At 37.3% G+C, this 15,298-nt stretch overlaps 1 protein-coding gene across 10 annotated transcripts in view; it reads right to left on the bottom strand.

The window, feature by feature from the left end:
• Positions 1 to 15,298, bottom strand: part of MAGI2 (membrane associated guanylate kinase, WW and PDZ domain containing 2) — a 390,999-nt gene that overhangs the window by 188,729 nt on the left and 186,972 nt on the right. The gene's annotated exons all lie outside the window — the stretch shown is intronic.

Genomic DNA, 15,298 nt, shown 5'->3' with positions numbered 1-15,298 from the left:
TAGCTTCAATGGCAACACTGCTCCTCATGCCCAGCTTGTTTTTCCCTGCCTGACTCACAGATGCCTCAACAATCCTCAGTCTACATATTTTTAGTTCCATAGAGCCTCCAGCTGCTGGACCCAACTGCTGCCCTTCCTGGGAGCTATTGGTGGTCCTGATCACAAAAGGTCCGAGAAATTAAGAGGGATGCTGTTATGCTTTTCCAACTCATTTAGTCCTCAGTATCAGGAATCCCAGGGCCTGAAGGTCAACTACCCTAAGTGATTTCTTTCTTGGGAGCTCTTCAAATCGGTGAGCAAGTCACAAATGTACCCAGCCACAAGCAATGCACACTGCAGACACAGTAAGGCCAGGTGTGGGGTGTGCCTGTGGGGAAAGGCTGGCAGCACGGTTTTACTCCGTGCAATTTCAGTAGCAGTGAGGTAAATTCATCCTTTCATTCACAGGCTCTGCTGGTTTTGTCTATACCGTGCAATTTCATATAGAAGTTCATGTCTTGTTTCTCACATTTAATCTCAGCTAGTGCCTGTGCATAGAAGCAGGAACATCCTGCATCCCCTTATCACAGCTGAGAGCAGTGAGGAGTCAGGTTAGTCCAGCTCTGACTGGGGTGGCAAGGTTGTAACACATCATTACTTCACATCTTCCCTTTTTCCTGCCCAAGTAGTTTATTCTGTCACCAAATGTATTCTGCTCTTTAAGTACCACACCGGGGTTGTTCAAATCTCTGATCCCATCTCTGCTTCTCCTGCCTCTCCTAAAATTCTCGCAGAAGAGGACAGAAAATGCAACGGGTCACAATCTTGGCTTCCTCTGAGAACAAGTGTCTTACCTGAAACTCCACCTCCCAAATGAGTAAAGGAGAGGAAAGGACTATAACTTGTCAGTCAGAGAGGAATTTCCCCCTTCCCAGAGAGATTCCTGTTCTGACAGACCAACTCAATGGCAAGATATTTAAATTTTCCAGCTTGCAACAGGGAAGCCTTTCAGCATTCATACCCTTTATGCACCCGTGTTGATCACCTCAGAATCATCTCAGCTACAAGATTCAAACAATGTGTTTTGATCCCTCTCAATTCCAACATCTTACTATGGCCAAAAGATCAAAATGTTACTTTCCATATATAATGCATTCATTCTTCACATCCCCATGAATCATAGATGATGCTGGGCTAATAGCCTCTGTTGGAACTGTAAGATTGAAATCAGGCAGTCTGTGGGAGGAAAGGTTGCAGGATCAAGTATATTACTCTCAAATGATTTCAAAATGGCTCCGCCAGGTCAATTATTGCAAGCTATTACAGTTACTTGTCTCCTGTGTTCATTTAGATCGAGTGCAAAGCCTCATTTAAATTATAGATTTGAACATCACGTTAGTTACAGACTCTATAGAGAATTAATGACATACCACAATGCTTAGGTATATGAGTTATTTTCCGTTCATGTATAAAAAGAAAAGAAATAAGGAATCATCTAAGAGTTATGCTACTCAGCATCTTTAGCAAACAGATATTCCTCTTTGGGATGCTATATTAGTGTGTACTTTTCCCATTTGAAAACCAGACAGGACACACAATTCAACACTTAAAATATATCTGAATCCCTAGTTGAAGGATATTGCAGTCAATCTGACAAAGTGAAACAAACCCGATAATTACTTCCTGATAGTCTATTAAATGGCAAACATGAGATTGTAAAGGAACTGTCTGGTATGGCATAAACAACAGTTCTGACCAATTAAAAATGTATATTACCAAGACACAGACTTTCATGTGATGGAATAACTTTAGTGGGTTTCTATCAAAGTCTGTCTCAATAGAGATCTGATCAGAGACAGAGATCTGATGAAACTAGACAGAGAAGTATCATGAGCATCCAGTGCCAAGATAGACATTGCAAACATCAAGAACAACAAATATTAATTAGATGTCCATAATGAAATTTCAGCATTTTGCAGCCTTATATAGGTTGAACTTCAATACTGTCAAATTGCATTTCTAGCATCATCTTCCTTTTCACTTGCACTCTTTTGATGATATCTCTAACTTTCAAGCATGGTGATTTTTCTCAAATGCTCTTCCAGCTAGTCAGTAGGGAAGACATCAGATCAGAGACAGAGAATTTGGATGATATATTTTAAAGTATGTATTTTAAGGTAGCAGCTGACTGTTCTGCGGCTTGGCATTTCCCATCAACTGACATATTTCTCTTAAAAAATATTATGAACTGAAAGAATAACAAAAACCCAACATGTCAAAAGAACTAATTCTGATCTTGCCTTCAGCTTGACCTTGACTTCAGTGCAAGGTACCCAAATTCTCTGGCTGCTCCATGCCCTCTGGCCTTGCTCCACTGAGCACACTGTTCTTGCTGGCAGTATCACTCTCCTCTGCATTCTTGGCAAACAGTCAGACATGATTCTGCTTCCCTTCCTCACTCAGACACACTCTCAGAGGTGACACAAACCTCCTGCAGGGTACTGGACTTCTGGATAGAGATAATTATTGATGTTTCACTGAGATCAGGGTGGGGAAGGTTACTAATGTATTAGGGGAGTGATGTGAGGCTGTCTGAAGGACAGAGAGGTGAGATCAAATTTTACTGCTATAAAGGATCACAGGTTTTGGAAGAGTTTTTCCTTTTCAGGGATAACCAGAACCACACATTCACTAGCATTACTTTTGAAGAAAACCAGTCCTCTGCTTTTGTTATAAACTAAGACAAACCTACAATTTTTAGAGCATTAATGTAACCTTACCTAAAATCTAACAGCTCCATGGGAAGGACTAGGGACTAATAGCTAATCAATACACATTTCCAAATCTGGAATACAAAATATGTGATACAGAAATACCTTGCAGTTACGTTGGATTCACTGATGCAGGTGTAAATATATCTAACCAGGAAGAGTCTAATTGATGAATTTGGAAACCATGATAGAGATTACTGAGGGACTGGGATAGGGGGATAGTGTGGGCTAGGGACTTCCAAGGGATCTGTTTCTCATAAACCTTCTTGTAACCCTTTCTGCATACATATAGCACCACAAAAAAAAAAATGGATCAAATAAGTTTCTCTGTCATTTTAGAAGTTTTGTAATGGTGATTTTTTTGGGGCTGTCTAACCTCAATAAAGGATTGCATAACTTGCTCCCTTCCTCCATTTCAATATCTGGTGTATTTTATCTTACAGTGTTCTGATGTGGCTTTGTTAATGCTGTAAATATAGAGATGGAGGCACACTTTCTCAAGCTATATTTGTGAAATCTCAACTGAGACTTTCTCAAAGGATCAAATGCCACTCAGCAGCGGGGGAGACCTGACCCTGCTAGAGCTGGAAGGCAGCAGGAAAACTTGGGAGATGGGGAAAGTCCCAGATGCACCCAATTAAAATTCATCCACTCTCTGAAGGGAAAGCTGACATAAACTTTTCTCTGAAGGGAATTATCCTCTCTTGGGATCCTGCATCCTCAATTCTAGGGCTTCCAGGCTGAAGAAATAAATGTTGCCTGCCAATATAACTGAGATTTGCTAAGCACTCTGCAAATGTTACTAATTTTGCCTTGTCAAAATCGGTACTTCAGAATAACATGAAAGTTGTCCAGCTCACATCAGTCAGCCTATCGATGAGTAATGACAGCGTGGAGGAGTAAACCCTGAAGATTAAGGACCTAGCATTGCCTGATGATTTTTCTTCTCTTACAGTTTTGAAACTGATATTGACTCCAAGAGGAATTAAAAAAAACCACCCAAACAAACCCAAACAAAATCGATTTTATTTAGTATTTACATATTAAGTTTTTGTTTCAACCACTTGCAAAAAAAAATTCTCACCTAGGATATTTAATTTGCTTCCTTATATTACCATTTTTTTCCATGCAAGACTAAAAATGGAAGCAACTGTCATATGAAGACAAAATACCAGTAAAGGTACCTCAGTTCTACAACAAACTGCAATTAGGTGTTCTGAAAAATATTGCACCTCCCAGTGGCACCAGAAAGAGGTGGGACACATGGGACCTGAGACCTCAACTGCTCCTCAACCATTTTATTTAGTGCTTTGAATCTCTGACAGGCTGACTAGAAGTTTAAAGAACTTAATATTCTCTCTCAACACAATTGCAGCTGTGTAACTCTCGTTAAATGCTAAAGAAAAACTACTTTTCTTTGACCATAATTCAGTTGTCAATTAATTCAAAGTCTATGACCTTCCTTTCAAAATACCTTCTAATATTTAGTCACTGCTCTTCACAATGAGAATTTTCCCTTGTCTTTAAAATGAGTGAAACTTGTTCCCACTTAAGAGGAAATGTTACTAGAAACTTCATTTTCTTTCTAAGAACTTGGACATGCTAAAATACACATACAAAGTTGTAAATATTTGTTTGTTGGTGTTATTTAACATGTTAAATCTCACTTTCAGTAATCAGGTTAAGCTACTTGAATTTGAAGGAAGACTATGGGTAGAGAAGTGGGTAGATGATAGCATGAAGCACAGTTACTGATGGCTTAAGATGTCCAATGCATCCTATTTTAAAATAATCTTTAATTACTTAAAGATTTTGTAAATCTTTAACCATTTATCGTAAAACTAACATGCTGGATGTTTGCCATACTAAATGAGCTGAGGAATTCTATTAAATAAAACCATGCAATTAACACGTATCTCAATTCACACAAAAAAGACTGGACTACAGTCGGTAATGCAGCCTAAATTTTGGTGTTTCCCATCTGCTTAATGTTTTTATTATTTTAATGCATTTATCTTGGACACAATTGTAAATTTAAGAGCTGTGTAAGTTTTGTAAGAGCTTTCAGGGACATATCTTCTACCTGAATCTTACAAGGAACTGAAACTAATTTGGGGATTGGTGTTGTGCAGAATCTGCACTGAGACTTTACTGCAAATGGGCAGCACAGGGCCCAGGGTGCAGAGTGGAGAACACAACAAGGCTTAGGGGCATTTTCTAATTTTGTTAAGGGGTAGAGTTCATTGAATTAAAAGAAAACTGGCTTATGGAAAGTGGCTTCTCCCCCACAGCACAGTTTCCCAAGAAGTGTGTGGGATTGCAGCAGGCACCCAAGCTCCCCAAGCGCCTGTGGACTCAGGACCATGCTGGAAGCTCCCAGTCAACACCACGACTCCTGGGACAGCCCTCAGCTCCTTAGAAATAAACAAGGTGCTCCCTCAAAGTGAAAATGAAACAGAAACTTTTTTCCTAGAAGTAGAATTATTAAAAACCTGTTAGTAGTTTTTCTGAAGACTTCTGATTTTCCTTAAAGTTGCAGTAAATAATGGAAAAAATAAATTTCTAGATTACAGGATAACACAGCACTGCAAAAAGACCCCAAACATTTGATAATTACAAGGCACTAAAAAGGTGCACAGTGATGAAACAGGAGTGGAAGGTATCTCTCTTTCTAAGCCCTGGGCATGTGCCATGAGAGACAGTTTTATTGCCCTCAAGAGGCATACAGAACCACAGAATCATAGAATTGTTTAAGCTGGAAAAGACCTTTAAAATCATCAAGTCCAACCATTAGCCCAGAACTTCCAAGTTCACCACTAAATCATGTCCCTAAGCACCACACCTACATGTCTTTTAAGCAACTTCAGTGATACCGCTCAAAATTAATATGTCAAAAAAAATATTACAAAAAGAAGAGAAGAAAGCAATGTGAGAATATTCTAAAAACACCAAGAATAATATATGGATTTTCTTGTAAATGTATAAATTTTACATTACACTCTAACACCTATAGACGGTTTTTCTGCTTTTTAATTTGATTTTACAAAAATTATTTCTTATTGTTTATATAAATAGAGTTGTACAAAAGGAACATGCATACAGTGAGGAAGATGCAGTTCATACCACACTGAACTTTGGCATACATGACTCAGTGGAAATTATGATTTTTATTTTCTCTTCTAACTGTGGTTTTAGTCTCCTAAATTACAATTTCAGGCAACATATTACCATTATCTTTTGCTGAGTGTATTAATGAAGACTGTAGGACATGATACAGCAAGTTCACCAAAGCAGAACAGTAAGTCACCTGTAATGCATTTACTTAAGTATTTTTTCTTTATTATTGACAACATGACATACCACCTAGTGTTGTTAACAATCACAGTGAAAAACTAGATAGGATTTGTTTTCCATTTCCAGTTATTTATTTCTCAGGAAGACTCTACCTCCAGCATTTTTAACAAATACACATTTTTCTTAAATACACTGAATTCTTCTCTAAGGAGTCTAGTGTGTGTGCTTTAAAATCTATTAATTCAGGCCTATCCAAAGCAAAAGTGCAGATGGAAAACTTTCCGGTTTTGATGTCTGCCTGAAACAGAGATGATTATAATGCTGAAAAAATTCTGGTTTGTTGTGATGTGTAACTAACCTAGAAGCATTGGTTATGAAACACCCCATATGTCTAAGCATGGAGAGCTAGGTCCACAAAGCAGAATTTGAGGAAACACGTAGTTCAGTGCTACAGGATCCAATACTGTGTGTACAGTGCTTGGAGCAGAATGCACAATGTGATTTAAACACCTTGTATTATCAATATATTCTTACTCAATGTTCACTGAACATTCCAAGGTGCTCTGCCCTAGAGAGAAAATCCAAACAGCAAGAACCACCCTCTGTCTGCTTTCTCTGTACAGCTCAAAACAGTAGAACTATAGCAGTGTCTCAAAAATGGAATTTTCATGCAGAATTGAACTAGCTCACAAAAAAAATAATCTATTATGCCACTTCTAATTAAACATAAAAATGTTAGAACTGCTAATTTTCAATCCCACAGTAAAAAGGTAAATTAGACATTTGGTAAAAAATCAGCATTTTTAACAGTACAATCAGGAACAAAAAATAAACTGAACAGTGTATTGCCCTGGTTTTATAAACTGAAATAACTATTTTTTAATTTTTACAACATCCTGAAAAAAACCCACAGAAATGCTCTTTTTTTGTGCTTTTTTATCCAAAAGAAAGCTTTTTCTGAACAAATGGATACATAAACATAAATGTTCTGTATCTATTAATCTGAGTATTTTTTCTTTCACTATGATAAAGGTCTTTGTGTTGCTGAATTGATAAAGAAAAAAAAAACAAACCAGAAAAACCCCAATGGATTAAAAAACCCCTATCGAATTAGCTGTTGAATTCATAGTAGTTTCTTGTGATTAGATAGGGTTTTTTTTCTACATCAAACCAACTCTGTAGATGAAAAAATATGATTAGTTTGTCAAGCTGCTAAAAAATCCTGAGCATTCATAGTTTCTATGAATTCTCCTAGTCCTTCAATACTCTGAATCACTACATTCTTGAACTGACCTACAAAAAAGTTATAGAAGTAATTTCTTCTACCTTGTAGACTCTGCAGATTTCTAATTTCAAAATCTAAAAAGAGCACTAGAAGAATCACAGTGGAAAGTTTAATTTTTTTGAACTGGAATAAGTTCTTCAACATTTTTGCTATAAATTTTCTTCTAGAAAGTATTAACAAAGAAGACAAGAGGACTTTCTCACTACTAAACTGTCCTTTATACAGTTCCTGTCCATCATCTTCCTTAGCACTACTGGATCCCGGCCTTTCCCCTAGGACTTTAGCAACTTGATTAGATTTGGGGTTCTGAGGCTGCAGAGGAAAAGGACATCTATCACCTCCAGACAGACTATGTAACATGTATTTTAATGTCACCAAAGCTAAATGTGGAGTGCAATCCATAGTTCAACAGCAGCTACACAGAGGAATGGATTAATTTTTTAGATAGAAGAAACAGAAAAAGTGGTAAACAAGAGAAAATTATTTTAAGAATAATGCTGCTTTGCTTATTTTAAAAACACTGACAGCACAAGCATTTAGAAACACTTTCTGTAATTCTTCTCTACTGTCTTTTATTACAGTCTGCATTTTGTTTCATCTAAGTGAAATTTCTAGAGGAAATTGTAAAGGGGTACCTTATACTTATCAAGGCTTCCTTGATGAAGATGAAATCTAAAGGACTGTAAGAAGTTTTGATTCTAAATACCAAAAATATTTAAAGAATCCAAGGGATTACTTAAAAGTTCTATAAAATTAACTGAAAAGACTATGAATACACTATGTATGAATATAATTTTTTCCTAAATCTAGTAGCAGGAAAGTGTATTTGCCACATGTAACTATTATGGTGATCATTTTGATCATTATTAGTTATAATTTTGGTATGAATCAGTGGCTGTATATTAGGGGTGAATGAGATACAAATCATATTCTCCTAATGCCCACGTTCCTGTCTGAAACGAGATTGTTTCAATGAAGTTTGTGTTTCCTAGATTGTCAGAAGCTAATGGAAGAAAGTTAGATCCATTGTAAGTGTTGGATGACTGTAGTATAAAGCTGGCCAAGAGGTAATTTAGAACAAGTTGATCTCAGGTCCCACTACTGTTCTCTGCTTATCTGGATTCACTTCTTTCTTTTGGACAGGCTATGTTTGTTTAGCCACCTCTCCATCCCATTTTCTTCCATCCCATTTTCCTCCATTTCATTCTCTTTAATAGGAGAGTGGAATTATGTGTCAAGGGTAAGAGGAAATATATCTTAATTTAGATTTATTAATTACCAATTATTTCAGATGTCTTACCATCAGGATTTCTTGATCTTTATTGAGGTAAGCAACAGGGAGAGAAATGCACCATATTACTGATCTCGTGATTTTCTTTGCAGTCCACATAAGGAAAGCAGGCAGGATCCACTTAGACTGCCAGAAACTGTATGGATGCTATTTCCAGTGTAAATGCAACCAGTCAATCCATGACAAATTCGAGTTCACAGAAGAGAGCAGGGAGATAGACTCATGTATATCCAGTCAGGTTAGGACAAAGAGGGAGGTTCAAAGCTGCTCTCTCTGTTGAAGGCTTAAAACTGCTGTATCAGAGATGTAGTGGGTGCCACATAATGAATGAAATGAATGTCAAGTGGTTTAGACCATTTGGGGCACATGGAAACCTTCCAAGAGGAGAACTAATAGACATATTATTTCTTATGGTGTATTAAATTTGCTGGCAATAAATACTAATTCCACCTTTTCCCACTAGGAGGAATAGAAAAACTCTAGCATTTAAAGAGAAACGTTTTTTTAATGTAGCCATAGTGAAGCTTATTTTTGTGGCTCATGAAGAAAAAAAATGAATACAAGGTGAAGGAATATTCTGTATTTGTGATAAGAAAAATCTACTCCTGACTGCACTGCAGATGAAATACAGAGGACTTCTGATGATGATTTCAGCAGGAGCATAGCAGTTCTTCATCTGGAATTCTGCCAGTCCCTAGAAAATATTTGGTATCTGAAAAAACCCAACAAGGTGAAGGGTGACAGTTTCAGGAGCACAGTTACAGAATCAGAAGTAACTGTGAACAGTCCCCATCTGTGTCAGTGAAAGGAATAATCACATTTCAACAGAAACTTCCTTGCTAGGCTTTGTTCAAAGAATAAAAGCTGTCAGCATTATGGCATACCAGTAACAAAAAGAAAAAACTGACACGAAAAGCACAAATTTGACAGAAATGGTGTGTCTATAGTTCCTGCTGACAGCACTTGCCTCTATTTTCAATGAGAAAATTGAAAAGTTTCCATTTCATTTAGAAAAAGGTCAGAATTATACAAAACAGAGGATGAGAAAGTTCTCGTAATCAATGAAACAGGTCTACCTCCCTAGCATAAGCTTCAGTCTATTGACTCTTGAATGAGATTGCAATAGAAACCTACTGCATTGGGCTTTTATGTATCATCCTGGGAATCCCTCCAAGACCCAGGAATCACTTGTGTAGGAGTCTGCATAATTAAACTCTCATTTCTGCCCCCCTCTAGCAGCTGCAGTTTGTGGGGTCTTTCCAGCCCCAGCCCATAGGGAGACTCTGGCTTTTGGGTTAATACTGTGTCCCCTGGTTGCTCATATCTGACTTTACACAAGTCTGCTGTAATCTGGGAAAGGGGAGTCACAAGACTATGGAGAGCTGTGATACAAGATTATGAATGCATTTATATATTGCATTCTGATTTCAGTTTCTGGTTCCAGATGAAGCCAAATAGTTGATTCCATATTGCACGTCACTCACTTTTTACTATCTTAAAAGACATCTAGACTCTCATAGATTATTTTTACTTCATCTTTTATAAACTGGAGTAGAAAGAATAAGGCACCATGTCTACTTTTCTGTATCTGAAGTACAGGAGTCCTGTTTGGCTTAGACTAAATCAAGAAAAAGGCCATGGCAGACACATAGGTGATTTTTGATTACCTGTGCTTGGCACAGTGCAAATGTGCATCAAGGCAATACTAATTACCACTGAGACATAAAAACTCCACTGCTTTTCTTATTGTAATCCCAAAGGCAAATTGTTCATAAATAATACTTGAGGTTAATACAACTATGCAAATGTCTATACAAATATTTAATCAACCACCAATTCAACTACCAAATAAAGGCAGCTACCACTACTTAGGCTCTATAGGAGACTTTCCCTTGAAAGTAATATTTTCATTAGACTTTAATACATAGATATAATTAATGGATAGCTATCACAGCTGCTCTATTTAGTGATTCACTAAAAGACGTCTGAAAAATAAAATGTATTGTAAAAATGCCAGCCGCAAGTGGCAAACTGGAAAAATGACACGTTAAATTATGAAATGAAAAATAATGGACCGTGCATTGCAATATGCATTCAGATGAACATTAAGTTACTGAATTAGTGTTCATTGTGATAAAGAAGCTGGTACAAAAGGTTTGGTCTTCAAAACTCTCTGTACTTCATGGTCACAAGTTTTGAGGATAGGTCTGTACTGCAAGTCTAGGTCAGAGCCGACAAAACATGTCCTGTCTGTCCACTTAATAAAACTCTTTCCCTTATGCCAGGATGCCTTTTTCAATCATCTGAGTAAGTTCTTTCTCTCAGGAAGGTGAAACCATGCCAAACTCAGGGAAAGTCTGAGTTGTATTTTAGATACTCTCCAGAGAATAAAGCAATGGGTGCTCCTGGGGAGCTAAGCAGAAACTCAAGGTGCAGTCAAATGTTTGCTTAAGCACCAGCTTTAGACACAATTCTGCTGGATAATAATTTCCTTCATACAGGTGCTAAGTTTACCAAGTTAATTATCACAATCTTTAGCAGGAAATAGGATGGATTGCACCATCAGGAACAGGTGAATAACAGCTTAGAAAGCTGCTTATCTCTGCTGTTCATCCACTGAAGTAAAATAATGTAGTAGAAACATGCAAAATGGCTGTGCAAGCACTTAAAGTCAAATTTCAGTGCTAAAATATAAAACTAACTTGTTTTTATCTTCAACTAAATTTGCAGTTCGTGTTCTCAGCTGAGAGGAGGTGATTGAAAGCTGATCATTTAATGAGTAGCCCAAAAGTAAGTGACAATCACAAGGTTGAAATTGCTGAATAGTGAATCTATTTGTAGTACTAAAAAGATTTTGGAGCTGCTTTCTACTGCTAAGTCCACCCAAAGTCTCCGTCTGACAATAGTCATGAGGTGTATTTTGGAATTGCAATCACAGAAGCATGTGTGGGCTCAGACTGCTCCTTGGGCTGTGAGGAAGTTCATGTAAGAGACTTCAGATTGCTGATACACATGAGCTTAAGGTAGGACTAGATGGTTAGAACTAGCTAGAGTTTAGGACTAGACAGCAGAGTAAATCTGCCCAGAAAAAGACTATGGTGCCTGCAGAATCAAATCAATGCAAAAAAAAAATAAAGCAAGAATATAATACAGACATAACTTCCCCATCCACCTTAGATTACATAGCAAATTTACACAAATATTACTGTATTGATTATCAGCATCATAACAGAAAATGTTTAATTTAACATTTGGTCGCGTCATTACATAATAGTCAAAGAGGTGACTGTTGCCAATTGCCAAACACTAAATTTATATTTATATTATTAATTTTATATAATAATACTGTTCTGCAGCAGATAGCTTTTATTTTTGCCTTCAGTGCCTGAACAGTAGATTCTAAAAAGATGGTGGATTTCTGAACTAATATTTAAAACTTCTAAGATGATATGTGCTTTTTAATAGTGATGATTTCAAAAAGGCATTTTAAACAAATAAAAGGAACTGATAAGGATAATCTTTATATACCAGTGCATTAATATATTTATTGATAGAACAAGAGCAAGACTAGACCATAGGTTTTCTTCTCTTGGAGGGTGATAATCCTGAAATTAGAGTATGTATCCTGATAAACAATGGTAAAGTTTTTGTTAGATTTACAAAATCTAAACCCAAAACATTTTCTTGAAATGATAGAACAGGAAGCCAGCAGAACTAAAATCACCTTTCAGGTTTTCCTTTGGTCCACTGAGTGGAAGTTGACTCGACATGTCCAACACTGTGAACATGCAGCCACCTTGCCTACAGAAGGATTTTACAGCTATCTGTGTAGTGAAGACATCCTTTGTCTGAGGAGCATGATGAGAAAAAAATCCAACCAGGATCTAGGGGGAAAAGTAATCACTGAGAGAACAGAACAATTTCCATAGAGACAAAAGCACAAAAGGCAGAGCAATGACATCTGCAATTCCCTGTACCTCACTGGTATGTGCCTGGGCAGTGGCACCTGCCTGCAGAAACACAAAGGCTGGCTACAGAATTAGGGACTTAGAGTTTGGATAAACTCCAAAGAAAGAGGGATGATGGGCAAAGGCCTAATTAAAAGACATACAGGCAGAAAGAGGAGTTTAACCAATAAAAGAAACATTAAGGAAGCAAATAGAAGTTACTAAAAAGGAAAAATGCAGGAGAAAATAGGCATGGCTTATGACACACAGCAAAAAATATATAAAGGTTAAATTGTTATAAAAAGAGGGAATTAGAGCAGAATTTAATAAATTATATATATATAAAAATCACAGTTTCTTTCTCATTCTGTCTAAGATTTTTCTAATTAGCTCAGAATTTGTGACATTCAGTTTTGTGCTTTTAGTGACATATTTATAGTGGGTTTATCTGGGATATTATGTGGTGCAAATACTAAATAAGCACGATTGTAATTGGTTAACAGCCCAAATGCCATCAAACATGGAGCTTTGGACACAATGACATGATGCAGATTAGCATATACCTGTTACATACTAATTCATCATTAGTGGTCAATCTGCAAATATTTCAGCAGTCACCACTGAGGAAGATAAAGAACATGGTGTATAGATTTTCCTTCTCTAAACAGGGGCCTGGGTAAAGTCCATGACAGATAATCTGTGATGTAGGACCGCATAGCTTACTCCTGAATTAACAACATCTTTAAAGTTTGATACAGAGAAAGTCCATATCTGCAGAGCTATCAGTCTGACATCTTTAGCATCTGCTAAGATCACTTAAAGGATGGTGAGGGAAAGAGAGGTGGAAAAGGAAGTAGGATAAATAGAAATGAGGTAAAGTAGGGTTATGAGGATGATAAACAGTTTAAGAGTTGAAGTAGCCTTCTAGTCTTAAGGAAGAAAAGTTGGGCTTTTTATACTCATTAAATTACCTCAAAAAAGACAGGTTTAAACCCCACTTCTGAAGATGTATCTAATAATACTTAAAGAGAAAAAATATCCTAATAAATCCACGACTAAGAGTATCCGTAGGCACATAAAACTGTTAAAGCTGCAAAATCCTCTTAAAACAGCCCCAAACTAGACATATTAATAGCATGATGTAGTGCCCTTGTTGTTCCTGTAACCTTGTGATTGCAGTGCCATTGCCAGAGTGTAAGCAAAGGGAGCTATAAACTTCTCCATGTTGAATAAATTTTACGTTCTCACTTACTGTGGGGATTTCCTAGTCTGAAATCTGCAGGATACAGGTGACCTGGTGTTGAGCACAGGGCGGCTGAGCCTGCTCTGTTCTGTGTGGCTGTGCTGGCAGCACTCAAACCTGGATGTTCAGAGCTGGGCACAGCATCCCGCTTCTACAGTGCAGTGAGAACTCACAATGACAGATCACTTCAGGGAAACATGAGTCCCTCTTGAGCGAGGCAGCCCACACCAACAATACCAAAAGGAGCTCTGCTTTTCCACGTCCTCAGTGTGGGAGTAGTGAAGGTTACTGAAGATGGAATCTAGAGTACATCCTTATGAAAATACCTACTGAAGGACAACTGAGAGGTGAGAGAAAAAGGACGGTTGGGATTAATCAGGAGGTACTTCTCAAAAGACAGCCAAGATGGAATGGGAGCTGCTCCCCACATCACTGAAGTGCAAACAGGGACTTACTTTTAAGTACAAATATAGCTGAGATGTGTCCTTTAGGCTTGGAGAACACAGCCAGTCTGAAACATGGGAAATCTATTGCTTTTTCCTATTTTAACTACACCTCCTCTTCAGTAGTCAGCACTTCTACCTTGGAAGAGCACCAGCACCTCTATGCCAACTTTCAATGTGGTATATATTAAACCAATGGAGATAGGCATCTCCAGGAAATTGATTTTATAATGAAAGCAGTGCAGTGCTAACTGTAGTGGAACTCCAGAATGGCATTCAAAGTGATAACAAATAACTCAATTTTAAGCCCAGTAATGACAGAGCATTTAACACTAATAATTCCAGTACTCAGTAGACTATGTTGTATCTTTGTTTTGCCTTGCCTTGCCAGGGGAGGGAGTGGGAATCAGCGAATCCTCAGAATCCAATTTACAGGCAAAAGGGGTAGTACCTGGGATACAGAGAAAAACAAAACAGGCAAAAGCTCCTCAAACAGCAACCACCACAGCAGTTCTGTGCAGAATAGACAGTGGGCTCTAACAGAGGCATTGCAAAACCACTTACAAATCTCACCTTCCACAAAATGGAAATTAGAACTGCACTTTCTGGTTCTTAAGACAGTATGTTTGAAGCTCCTGTAAAAGCATTTTCTCAAAATGTGTTATTAAGCTTTGTCCATCTATGCTAACTAGTAACTTGGCAAATCAATTTGAAGATTTCAGTGAAGGTTTTGGTGCCAGAATGTGCTACTCATGGTTAGGTGATGTAAGCTCTCTTAAAGGGTTAATGAATAAGATTCACAAGGCTAAATGAAAGCTCTGTTTTCTCATCACAGATTTAGCAATTTAACTGGAATAATTAAAAATATGACATTTTTTGAAATCACAATACTTTGGGCTTCACTACAAATATCTGTGTTCCTATAATAGTCCAAAATCTATAGGTCAAATTAGATTTTTAAAAGAGATCAGTTTTCTCTTTTTCATTTTGGCTCAGTTAACCTTTGTAACATACAAAGCAAAAAGACAGAAAATAATAAAATGCT

This window comes from Manacus candei, unplaced genomic scaffold (genome assembly GCF_025592945.1).
Source record: "Manacus candei isolate 608988 ecotype Guabito, Panama unplaced genomic scaffold, ASM2559294v1 h1tg000063l, whole genome shotgun sequence".
NCBI classification, from domain to species: domain Eukaryota; kingdom Metazoa; phylum Chordata; class Aves; order Passeriformes; family Pipridae; genus Manacus; species Manacus candei.
Note: the sequence above shows the minus strand (reverse complement) of the source record. Positions and strands in the feature narration are given on the sequence as shown.